The sequence below is a fragment of the Mustela nigripes genome, chromosome 2 (assembly GCF_022355385.1).
Source record: "Mustela nigripes isolate SB6536 chromosome 2, MUSNIG.SB6536, whole genome shotgun sequence".
Lineage (NCBI taxonomy): Eukaryota > Metazoa > Chordata > Mammalia > Carnivora > Mustelidae > Mustela > Mustela nigripes.
This window is the reverse complement of record NC_081558.1, coordinates 126,487,685-126,500,995: the sequence shown is the minus strand read 5'-3', so window position 1 is coordinate 126,500,995 and position 13,311 is coordinate 126,487,685. Positions and strand designations below refer to the sequence as shown.

General features: G+C 38.5%; 1 long non-coding RNA gene across 1 annotated transcript in view; it reads left to right on the top strand.

The window, feature by feature from the left end:
- The window catches only part of LOC132010093 (uncharacterized), a 57,687-nt gene extending 53,915 nt beyond the window's left edge, over positions 1–3,772 (top strand). Inside the window, exon 5 of the long non-coding RNA XR_009402151.1 lies at positions 3,594–3,772. This is a non-coding gene — a long non-coding RNA (uncharacterized LOC132010093). The remainder of the gene's footprint in view (positions 1–3,593) is intronic.
- The last annotated feature ends 9,539 nt before the right edge of the window (positions 3,773–13,311 follow it).

The following is a 13,311-nucleotide window of genomic DNA, read 5'->3' as shown; positions in this document are numbered from 1 at the left end:
ATTTTTTTTAGGGAAGTTCATCTCCTTTATTAAATTGATGTTTAGTTTTTTCCATAGCTAGCAATTTGAGATAAATCTGAAACATTCATTTAACGTTTTTTAACCACATTGTCTGTGGACAGTTTCATTTATTCATAACTAAAGAACCAATAAATCATCCAGTGTTTACTGACTGCCTGCTGCGTGCACAGCCCTAGGCTCTGTTTTATGTGAGATTAGAAAGAATGCATTTCTACCTTGAAGAGCCTATTGGCATTGGGAAGACAGTTGGCACATAGAAGTGATACCAACATGAATGAGACCAAATAGAATCAAACTCTTCAGCGTAAGGAAAAGACTTCAGGTATGGTTTAACAGAGAGAGAGGGGTGCCTGGATGGCTCGGTTGGTTTAGCATCTGCCTTCAACTCTGATCGTGATCCCAAGGTGCTGAGATGGATGGAACCTGGCAACATCCGCTCCCTGCTGGACAGGAAGCCTGCCTCTCCCTCCTCTGCTCCCCCTGCTTATGTTCCCTCTCTCGCTGTGTCTCTCTCTGTCAAATAAATAAATAAAATCTTTAAAAGATAGTAAAATAAAATAGAGAGAAAGAGAGAGAGAGTTTTTGAGGGAACTCCAGAAACTAAACAAGCTGCGTTTGGTAGATGAAGAGTGTTCAAAAGCCAAAGAACAACACTGGCCTCCACCCAGCATGGCTCAGTGGTCTAAGCAGAAGGTGCTCTATGCCCCAGCAACTCTAAGCACATGGCTTGTATGGCTTCCCCAACAACACCCCCCAGCTCTAATAGCTGTGTCTGTTTTTTTTTTAAGATTTTATTTATTTGTTAGACAGAGAGAGAGTGCACAGGCAGACAGAGAAGCAGGCAGAGGGAGAAGCAGGCTCCCTGCTGAGCAATGAGTCCGATGTGGGACTCGATCCCAGGACACTGGGATCATGACCTGAACCAAGGGCAGCTACTTAACCCGCTGAGCCACCCAGGTGTCTCAATAGCTGTGTCTTTACCACGTATTCTCAGCCTCCTCTATCATTTCCACAAGCCAGAAACATATTCCCTCCAGTTCTGCTTCAGACTTCTTCCTTCATGATTTCTGATTGATTCAGTTGCTTTCTTTCCTCAACTCTGATTTTCCAACTTTCTTACTTAGTGCAGGCCAATGATTTATTCTGCATTGCAGCTTTTGGTGTCTAGTAAGGTCCTCTCTTTTCTTCAAGACCATATTTACCAAAAATGTTTCTACTTCATATCTTTGACAGAGCCTAATAAGAGCTACATACTCAAGAATTACTTACCAAGGGCACCTGGGTGGCTCAGTGGGTTAAGCCTCTGCCTTCGGCTCAGGTCATGATCTCAGGGTCCTGGGATCGAATCCCATATCGGGCTCTCTGCTCAGCAGGGAGCCTGCTTCCCTCTCTCTCTCTCTCTGCTTGCCTCTCTACCTACTTGTGATCTCTCTCTGTCAAATAAATAAATAAAATCTTAAAAAAAATTATTAAAAAAATTTTAAAAAAATTTTAAAAAAAGAATTACTTACCAAATGAATGGCTGTGATATAAAGAAATCAGTAATACACGTGATAAGTTACATAGTTGCCAGTATACCCACCTAAGTGATTCCTGACAAACCAGGTGAAATAGCACTCTAGGTTTTGGATCAGAAAAAAAATCTGCATACAGATCACATATGAGAAAGACTGTTACAACACAGTTTAGGGTATTCGGGAACAGACTTTTATCCCAGCCATGATGAGGTGTTAAAGGCAGGACCAGGCTCTTGGAGCTGATAATGAGGAACAAGATGGAGATCCATGATTGGGTAGATATAGGACATGCAACAAGGAGATAATGAACTAGATAATTTTCTAATTTTTGAGTTCCATACAAGTTTGGACAATGTCTTATGTGATACTATAGATATCATAATATTTAGCAGTGATTTGTAAGTGAAAGAGGATCACAGGGAAAAGGATTGCTAAACTCCAGTCCCAAACTGGGTATTCCCTCACTGTGAAATACTGAATAAATTACTTGACATCTCTGATTCTCAATTTCCTCAATCATACATTAGGAATAGTAATGCCAAATTCTTTGGAATACTGTGAAGAACCGAAAGAAAGTGTAAAAACATGATTGCTGCAGTGTCTAGTACTTAAACTGGCTAAAGGTAAATATCACTTAATGTTTGCTGAATTTATGAACAGAAGTATTAGAGTGAAGGTGAAGGAAGAGAACAGAGAGAGGACACAGAGAAGAATGAACCGGCGACTAGAAGAGAATGAGAATTGGGTCAGTAGACTCAATGGCACACCTCAACGTCCTTTGATTGCTTTAAGTTGTGGCAGAAGATCATGCCAAAGAGATGAGCCTCTATGAAAAAGGGGCTGGAAACAATAGAGATCATCATCATGATCATATCAAGCATACCACAAAATGAACTGGACACATCAGTAATATGAATAATTCTTATGCTGTGTGATCATGAGGTGTAAACAGTTCGCAGTTAGGATAAATGACTGTAATCACCATTGGTGGTTGCATGGTTTAACCAAGCATTAAGTTGAGTTAGCTATGGAAAAAATTATGAACCTAAGGTGACTGTAGTCGCCTGGATGACAAGAGCATGTGGTCAAGAATAGCCATTGACATCGCACATCATTCACGAGAAGAACATGTCTCTTACTCTCTGCACTGCCCCTTGGTTTTGGACTCCCAAACCGTAAGGAATGAAAGTCAAGGAGCTTATGGCATGAAACCTTGTAGATTCCGTCCAGATATAGAAGCCAATTATAAAATCCCCTAATATGTCAATGACAATTTTGGTAAACAAAAATGCAGGTTAAATATTTCTATACTAAGTGATTATGCCCCAGAATACCTACTATCTATACTGTCTGCTACCTTTCTTTGTTCCTTCTTGGTTTACTCTGTGAAGGACAAAGGCATGGCAGTAAAGCCAGCCTCCATCCCAATATGTGTCTAGACACTTATTCGGACCTAAGCAGTGTAGACCTTACATTATCAATCAGACTCGGTACTCCTTCAGTTGGAGCTAAACTCAGCCTCAGAATTCACGTCAATGCATTGCTCTAGCCAGTCAACCACAAATGGATTGGAATTAGTTTCTAAGTTAAAACCAATTTGTCATCCTTTGTTCAGATATTTATCTACCTCAAGGCAGGCGTCTGGAATACATGGTCTCTAAAATTCATGTCTAGTTCTATGAGCCTATAAAACTCTCAGTTCCAATAATCTAATTAGCAGAACAAGGTCATGATTATATAAGATGGAAACCCTTGAGTACTGAAGCCTTAAGGTAAATCAAGATTAAGGAAATTTATGTCTAAGGTTGCATGGATAAGTGTATCTTTATTTTGGTATCCTTTAGATCCTTCTAGTTGCACATGCACCTTCAAAAAGGTGGGCACCCCTATGAAGAATTACTTCGTATTTGAGTTTACTCATGTTCATAATTTTATCCTGTATTTACTCTCTTAATCACTTTTTTATAGCTTTTATTCTAATTGTTGCATGTTTCTGAACCAACTCATAATTTCGTCTGAAGTCTTCTAACCATTCCTTTTGGCATTACTTTCCAGGCTGAAATATGATGGTGCGAAGACACTTTTTAAACCCCTGGCACTTCGAATAATGATGGGCAGATTGCCTTAAAGGAGAGATACCTGGCTGCTTTCGCCACGCTGGATTTACTGCCAAAATTTTGAGAAGAATAAATGTTTAAACATCAAGTATTCCAGAATTAAAAACTAGTTTAAGATTTTTCTACACCCTTGTATATTTTGGATTTTTTTTTCCTTTTTCTTATTTCTTTCCTTTCCTCCAGTGTCATCTCCCAAAGATTTCTACCTTTATTCCACACAATGGTTTCAAAGCTGTCGGTATGACTCTATACTTACATTCTTCTTAGATACTCTTTTCTCCCCACGCCCCTCCCAAAACACCATGGATTAGTATCTTTATATTTCTTTCCCAATGTGTGCACTAGTTCCCCAAAATTGAAGTTTAAACAAATAAACTATTTTATGTGGCTATTTCCCTTTTCTCCCATGGCACCAAAATAAATGGAGTAGAAGTTCTAATGAAACAACTGGAGTAGAAGATAATCTTTGGATTCTATAGAAGAGATATGCGTGATTTCAAGATTTTAGCACTCTGTACTGACGGGCCTTTACTAATTAACTAAATCCTCCTAAATCATAGTATTCAATTAAATGGTATTTCAAATAATTTTACCTTTTGCCATTTTTTTTATTGTGCATACTTATTAAATGGCATTAAAGAGTACTATGAACAAATATACTAGGGTGAGAATGAACACGACATTTCAGGGGTTAATGGGCAGGTTAGCCTGACTGGAGCAAGGTGCTTTAAAGAATTTTAAGGAGGGGTAATGGTAGGCATAAAGTCTAAAATCAACCAATCACCAGGGAACATCACAACTTCAAAAAGGTGGGCACCCCTAACGACAATCTGGGTGTCTTTACAACATTTTAATTTTCGCTAGGAAGGGGGGGAGGTCTTGCTAAGGTTTCTCCAATTCATCTTAAAATTAAACACTCTGGAGACCATTCTTTAACAACTCTTTTGGGTCATTCCAAAACACCTCTGTTATGGAGATTAATACTCTTTGATTCGGAGCCAAAAGCATGGTTTTCAGATGTTACAATTACCTGTTCAACTTCTCAGGGGCAATTATTTGAAAGGAGTAAATGCTCTGACTACAATTGCCTCTGTGGGAGCCACAGTAATTGCCATTCATCAGGGCAGCAACCTGCTGAGGGCATCAATTCATAAACTCCGAGCCATCAATAAACTGCAACCTGGGCCCCGGGTGCCAACATTCTTTACACAATGAAATATTATTACTGGCAATTAGGTAAACAATGAGCCAACCCGGAAATGGAAGGGAGGTTGCCAATGACTACCTTAGTGCGTCATACACAGATGTCTTGATCCTTTTCCTCCAAGAGAAACACCTTGTGTTGACTCTTTTCACACCACCAGGAGCTGAACTATCCCAATCAACTCCACAGATGAAAGGAATGTTAAGAGATGGGTTTTTGTTTTGAAGAAGGTAACAGCCTTCTTCTCATAGATACACACAGACCTCATATGCTGCCTTTGCAGGTGACCGGTGGTAAGGTAGAGTGGGGGAGGAAGAGATCCATGTAACTGAACTCAGTGAAGCTACCTCTACAGCCCAGGTCCCAGGGCAAACCGTTCACCAGTGTCGGGGCATCTATGTTAATAAGAGCTGGTGATTTGTGACATCCTTAAGAGTTTAAAAAGATTTTGCCATACACGATGAAAAATGCGATCACCGTACAATGTCAGCAAGGTAAACAGGGTGGGAATTATGGCTTGCGTGTTATCCCTGTTGCTTTTAATAAGGGGAAGGGATGGAGAGTCCGAAACACTAAGTGCGTGCTCAGGACAGTGAAGTCAGTCCCAGACCAGTGCTTTTCCCATTCTGTCCAGTTGCCTACCTTGTACAGATTTCTCCTTGGAAGGTGCTCAGATCTGTCTGGAAGTACACTTCCACTGTATCCCAAACCCACCACTCTGTTCCCTCTGAGCAGTTCTTTCCTGGGGCTCTGACCTGAGAAATGGGCAGCTCCATCGTGAGCCCGAGGACCAGGAGCAAAAACAAAGGCACCGTCAGTAGCTTCAGACAGAGACAGGGCCCTGCAAGTTCTTCGAACTGACAAACACGGTGGTCACATTGAAATGCACTCAGAAAGTTGATATATGATGAATGTTTGGGATGTTTTATGAAGTGAAAAAGAAAGTAACTCCACAGCCAGATAATTTCAGTCAGTTTTTCTGTCTAAGTTGGAATTGATGAGTCCCTCATCTCCATTCCTGTTATTTTTACCCAAATAAATAATGTCACTGAAAGCTGTTTGATGGGATGAGAGGACTGCTAAAACGGGAAAAATCTGTGAGAGCAGAAGTGGTGGGAGGTCAGGAATTTTTAAAAGGCACCATTAGAGAAATGCTGTGGTTTAGGGTATGTTCCTAAGGTAATGCAGTGCGTCCTGGGTCAGCAAATTCTTCTGAATGATAAATCATATTTTATTTTTATATGGGTCTTAAGTTTATTAAATTCGTTTTATATATCAAACAAACATAGGGATTGATAAAACATATTTCACAGTGGCTAGAGCCCCGGCTGGAGCCCTCAAAGTCCTTACTGTCACCGTGAGCTCTGGCCCTTTGCGGGATCTGGGCAGGAGACGCAATGACTTTCTTCTCCTTCCCTCCTCTTAAAAACAAAATAGAACAAAAACAGACCCTTTCACCTTTCAGAGCACTTGCCCGATTCATGCTTGCTTACTTCCCTAATTTCTCCTTTTCTCCTTTCCTTTGGTTTATAAACCAACTCAAAATTTCAGGGGGACCGTAGCAGGTCCGGGGTAGATACACTTTGTAGGCCTTTCAAGACCTCTTCACAGCAACAATTAAAATGTCAAAGAGAGGAGGCCCTAGGTGGTACAGTTGGTTAAGAGCCTCACTCTTGGTTTCCGTTCAGGTCCTGATCGCAGGCTGGTGCAGATCGAGTTCCAGGTGAGGCCCTGTGCTCAGCATGAAGCCTGTTTGGGACTCTCTCTGCCCCTACCTACCCCTCCCACCACTTTCTCTCTCTCTCAAATAAACAAATCTTAAAAAAAAAAAATAAATTAAATGTCAAAGACAGGATAAACCTTAATGAAAAGTTTACATTAGTTATATTTGACCTTTGCTCAGGGTAGGAGCAAGGATTGAGCAAAGAGGATCCTGAGAGAAGTGCATATGAAATAAAGAATTTTCTCTGAAGTTTCAATAGAAAGCCTTCTAAAGTTCCCCTAACTCCTAGGTGTGGGATTAATTTTTAGACTCAGGAGAGGAAATAAATACTAGAAAATAACTGTTAAATCAAATACTCCCCAGGCTCAAGGATATCCTGCTGTAGCCTATGTCCATAATTAGGCAAGTAAAACAAATCATGGCAGAATCACTTTTACTTAAAAAAAAAAGTTGGAATTCGTAAAATTTTTCACATAAACATGTGATTTGCTTATTTTTTACTGTTCTCCTGTGAGCTCAAATGACTCATTGTTTTGTCCCTCATTAGATTATCAACTTCTGAGAGCAAGGAGGATGTGTTCCATTTCTTATTGATCCAGAAGAGCAGCTGATATCATTGATTGACAGTTTGTATATGACTCCTAGCTAACGGATTTTTCCCTTCTAGAAGTATGAATTTTATTTCCTAAAAAAATGATACCACATACATTAACTGATATAGAATCAAATTATAAAGAATTTGGAATATCAGGGTGCCTGGGTGGCTCAGTCAGTTAAGCGTTTTTGCCTTTGGCTCAGGTCATGATCCCAGTGTCCCGGGATTGAGCCCCCCTTGGTGCACCCTGCTAAGCAGGGAGCCTGCTTCTTCCTCTACCCTTGCTTGTGCTCGCTCTCTCGCTCTCTCTCTACCTCTCTCTCAAATAACTAAATAAAATTTTAAAAAATTCAGAATATCAAATATTTTTATGTATTTCACATTTAGATTTTATATATTTTATAATATTTATTTTATAAAACCCATAATTCTCACTGAAAAACAGTAAGTATCTTTAGAACGAGTTGACAGAATGTCTCCCTCCACTGTTTAGATTTTAGTCTAGTCGTCGCTATTTTCTGCTAACGCTGGTTAAACATACAACACACAATTTTAAAAGTCCCTTTGTTTATTTGTGAATCCAGGTCCTAATGTCACATACACATGATTAGTTATTTCCATTTCGGGCCTTTATTGAAACTCCTGGAGTGGAGAGTTTCAAAGACCATGAGACACTAGATTGCACGGAGCTCCACACCTTTATTGGAATGTCATGGCCTGTGGCATTCAAAATCTCCAGCACAGAACGTGGGATTAATTATTCACAGTTTAACAATTTTATCAGTTCGTCTTCTATTTCTGAAATAGATGGTGAGGCCCTTGAATGTCGCAACCATCGTTTCTTACACGATCTCTATCATTTAACACAACTCTAAGAGGTAAAAGCAAGCTCATTCAGTCCCAGATTTTGGAAACCAAAGAGGACATCAGATAGGTAAAACAATTTTTTATCTCATACCACTCAAATTGTGTGGTAGGCGTGCGCCTGTGTGCTTATAGCTAATGATGCATGAGAAGAGATGTGCTGAAGATTTCTAGGTATGGAAAAAAGATTTTGCATTGTGTTTTTAAACAAATGTTAGAGTCACTTATTTTAATTGTTGTGCATTCCATTACACGAGGAGAAATGCTTTCAAAATGTGTTCCCGACTCAGTAAGAAAATGTTCAACCCTGACCTACTGATTTGTCGTTCTGAGCAGTGTGGTCATCGTTTATGCGTCACAAGCCTGGTGAGCAAAATTAACCTCAAATAACAAAGTGTTTACGACGTTAAGGGAACAAACACAATTCTCTGCAGCAAACTGAACAACATTCTAATTAATGTCTCAGTGACTCAGATCACTATGTAGAAGATTACTTTAAAATGAACCTTGAATATAACAGGAAAACTCTACCCATTCACTCAAAACAGATGGAAATGTTTTTTATAACTAAACACAGATTAACTATAGATATATTTAAGTTTTATGGCAATAGGTTTGTCAATTTTTCCTAATATCATCTCTCCCCACTCCCACTCCCCCTTCTATTATCACTCCTCATTCTCCCCATGTCCTAATATTGTATCCCCAGGCAAAGGCTAATGCCTGATCCAGTGCTTTGTATTTTCTAAAATCTTGCATCGGAAGCTTCTTCACTAAAGTTTTTAGTTGGGTATCTGCAATCATGAATTTAACTATAATTGTTTTCGTTACTGAACCAAGGCCTTTGTGGCTATAGTCATTATTTCCACACAATATGTTCTTTTTATTTCTCAAGATGTTGTCACAGGCAGCCAGACTCAAGGATGGCAATTGCTATGGGCAGCCATTCTGTGACCGAGAGAATCCGTCTGAGAAGCTGACTGACATCGTGGCTCTCCGAGCAAAGAGCTAAAAACAAACTAGATCTCTGATAACATTGTGAGGTGATAGTTCAAAAGACTGCCCTACCTCTAAACTTCCTCTAACATGAGTAAAATTATTTTATTATTGTTTAAACTAGTTTAAGTATGGGTTTTGTGACTTAGAATCAAGAGTATACTAAGACAATCCTCAAAGAAAAAGAGATTAGAGAAGTAGCATAGAGAAACTATTCAAATTATAATTTTTCCTGGAGTCCTCCGGGATTCCTTACTAGATTTGACCCAAGTTATTGAGACACAGAAGTTAAGATCAAAGCAATAATCACAGATCAAAGAGATAAACAATAAAAAATAATTCCAAATATGGTGCAAGCCAGAGTCCTGGGCTGCTCTAATGGTGGTCCCTTGCTTACCTGATGCTGCTAGTGGTGTTCTTTTTGCCATTATTGTTAAAGCCTGGAGTTTCCTCTACAATAACCAGGTTTATTAAGCTTTATTGTATGAGTCAAATAATTTGCTGTCTACTGAACCCAGAATGTGGTTTCTTTGCATCACCAAGAGTTGAAACAAACTGTCATTTGATTTTGTTTATTTCTACATGCCTACCTAAGAACAAAAGGGAATCATTTCTCAGGCTTTTTGCAACACTAACAACCATTCGGATGACTGCTTTAGCTCACCATTAAGTTTTTCCTTGCATCATCATTTGACTCATCCAGTTAATGGATAACACCCTTGTGCTTTGACAATTTTGAAGCAAAGTGTAATCTTCCTGTTCCTTCACAGGTGACCAGTTGCTGTTGCTGTTCAAATGTACAAGTTCTTTTTTCTTTTTTGTTTCCTATTCTTTAATAAAATATTTTGATAAGATTATTTTTAAGAAATAAGACAGCAGCTAGACCAGTCTGAAACCAGGTTGCCTGGGTATGAAATCCATTCTTACCTACTAGTTCTCAAGTAACAACCTCTCTGGATATTAATTTCCTCATCGGTAAAATAAGGAATAAATAAAATCTATCTTACAGGATTGCTGGGAGGATACCAGGGGTAAATACATGTAAAGCACTTAGGATGATCCCTCACATACCTTATGCAATAAGCTTTCCACTCATTCATTCATTCAACAAATAATTCATTGAGCTCCTAATATGGATGAGGCACTATGTCAAGGCTTATGAGAATGCAAATATAAATATAAATGTATATATATATATATATATAAAGACACAATCTTTTCCTGCTTTCAAGTAGTTAACTGAATAGTACGGGGAAAATAGCACAAACAAAAATAATGTCAGCAAGTGTTCAAAAAGCAACAGTTAAGTCTGTTACATTTGAAGAGAGAAGATAGATGGGCCAATGCTACCTTTGCTTTTCCCTTCTAGTCATGTAATTTATGGAGTGTTGTTATTTTGAGTTTTTTTCTGTTGCTGTAAAGATTTTTTTGGGGGGGAGGGTCAAATCTTGCTTGTTTACCTGTTGCCTGTTTTCTTATTAATCCATATGGCAAAGTAGCACAGCATAAGCAAAGATACTAAAGAAAGTACCAAAACAGAAAACACTGTGGTCTTCTTTCTGGTTACTGAATAGAACTAATCATAACTTCCTTTGTGACTCATCATACCCTGTAAATACTTTATTAACAAAAGATCACAGATCGTATTCTATTGAGCTTTGAATCCCCAGTGTTTAATAAAATGTCCCTGATTTCAGAGATCTGGCCAATTTGAATATCACATTTTCCTGGTCACAATGATTGGTTCAGAAAGAGGAAAATCACCCAAAAAGACTCAGAAATTTTCTGCCAGAGCAATTGTTGAAAGACTCATTCTGTCTACTCATTTTGCCAAACTGTTGGAATAGGAGGTAGAATTGTCAACAACCATCTTTTTGCCACCTGGAGAAAGTCTACGAAGGAAGCAGAGCAGCAGAGGCAAGAGAGCCAGAGACATAAGAGGGAAGGAGAACACTGACAGCCCTGGAACTCTGTAGTTGGCTGGGCTTGGCGCACCACTTTGCCTTCACTAAATGAGCAAATATATTCTCTCCTTGCTTAAAACCAGCTGGGGTAAGGATGTTTGCTTACATACAAGACCCAGAGTATATGTTACTATTATCCACAGGATTTTTTTGAAGTTGAATCCTCTTAAAACTCAGTTTTATTACTTGAATAGTTATGGAATTGAAGCAATCAACATTCCCATCACCCCATCCCTAGCGCAGCCCTCAACATTGTCATTTGCATAGAGCTCTGCGGTTTACAAAGAACTTCCTCGGTCACATTTGGATCCTAATTATAATCCACTCACCAAGTAGGGGAACCTTGTTATTAATTCTTGATGTGCAAGGAAACTAAGTTTTCCATCAGTTAAGCGTCGTGCCTGGGTTAATTCATTTTGTAGATGAGTATCTACTTTTGAAAATTTAATTTTCCATCATAAAAAAATGTATATTGAGTTATACTTGTAGCCAAAACAGAACAACAAACCCAGATTTACCCTCCCATTTTAAACAATGAAAAAATCAGGGAGAAAATATATACATTATTCAGATATTGAAAAACCACAGGACTATAATCTCTGAGAAAAGGGGAAAAAAGTGAACCCTGCAGTCATACCAGCCTATGCCTAGAGGCAGTTTCCAGGATACAAATGGGGGGGAAATCCGAAAAATACCTTATAGTCTCTCTCAGTTCAGGAAACAGAGAAAACAGTTCCAGAAGGCCAAGGCATCTAGAATTTAAGGCTGGAATGACAGAAAGAGGGGAGCTTCAGGGAGCCCCACAGAGAGAGAGCTCCAAGTATCTGCAGAGGCAACCTTCAACTTTTGGCTGAATACTAATCAGTGTAGGTTGGGAGAAAATGATCTAAATTCAGAGAAAGAGCCACCAAAAAAGAGTAGAGAGAACAATTCCTAATGCTCACACCAGTCTGAGAGTAATGTGCCTTCCCAGCAGCCAGAATGGAAAGTCATTACATTATAATAATAGAGATGAATCCCCAGAAAGGCCACGTATTGAGAGTGGTGCTAACTTAGCCCTAGAGCAAAGCCTCCTCCACTTCCATTCCAGCAAAATCTAAAAGCAACTCTCAGAATGACCCAGCTGATTCCAAGTAATTTAACTGTACACCAAAATAAAATCCAACACTATTTATAGGAATACAATATAATCCAACCAGCAACAATAGAAAATTCACAAAGTCTGGATTCAGTAAAATAATTATTAGACGTGCAAATAAACAGGAAAATATCATTTCTAACAAGGAGAAAATCTATCAATAGAAATAGTCCTAGAAATGACAGAAATAAAGGAATCACCAGAAAAGAATTTGAAATAGTTATAAATGTGCTCTATATATTCATGGAGGTAGAAAAACACATGAGTATGATGAAAAGAAAAATTAAAGGTATGAAATGACCACTTCCGAAGACGAAAAATGGACATTAAATGAAAAATGATTTGGGTTAAAGTGGGAGCATATTAATCACTGCAGAAAAAAACAGAGCATTGGACTGTTGAAAACAAATTATTGAAATAGTAGACACTATTAATACATATCAGTTAAAACTATCCAAAATGCAATACAGAAAAAAAGTGTGAAAAATATGAAGAAAGAATCAGTGACCTATGAGACAATAGCAAGCAGTCTAATAAATATGTAACTGGATCCTGAGACAGATGAGAGAGAGAAATAGAAAAAATATTTGAAGAAATAATGCTAATTTTGTAAATGTTTTATCCAAATAATCTTCCTACCAATAGAAGTATAGAGAATATAAAACAAAATAAACATTAATAAAAGCACGCCAAGTCACCTCATAATCAAATTATTGAAAAACAGTAATAAAGTCTTAAAAGTGGTTTAAAAAGATGCAATACGGCATATATTAAGGAAGAAATATAGAAATGTTTTCAGAATTTTTGTCAGAAGTTATGCAAGCCAGAAGATAATGAAGCAAATTTTTTAAGGGTAGGAAGGAAGGAAGGAAGGGGCTGGAAGATAAAGGCTGGAAGGAAGGGAGGAAATTGTCAACTTTCTTACTAGCTAAAATATATTTTCAGACAAGGAAACAGAAAATTCATTGCAAAAAAAAGAGAGAGAGAGAGAGAGAAGGTTTAAATTGCATTAAAAAGCAAAACCTGGGGTGTATGGATGGCTCAGTCACTTAAGCAACTGCCTTCAGTTGAGGTCATGATCCCAGGGTCCTGGGATCAAGCCCCACATCAGCAGGGAGATTGCTTCTCCCTCTCCTTTTGACCCTCCCCCCACCCTGTTCATGCTCTTACTC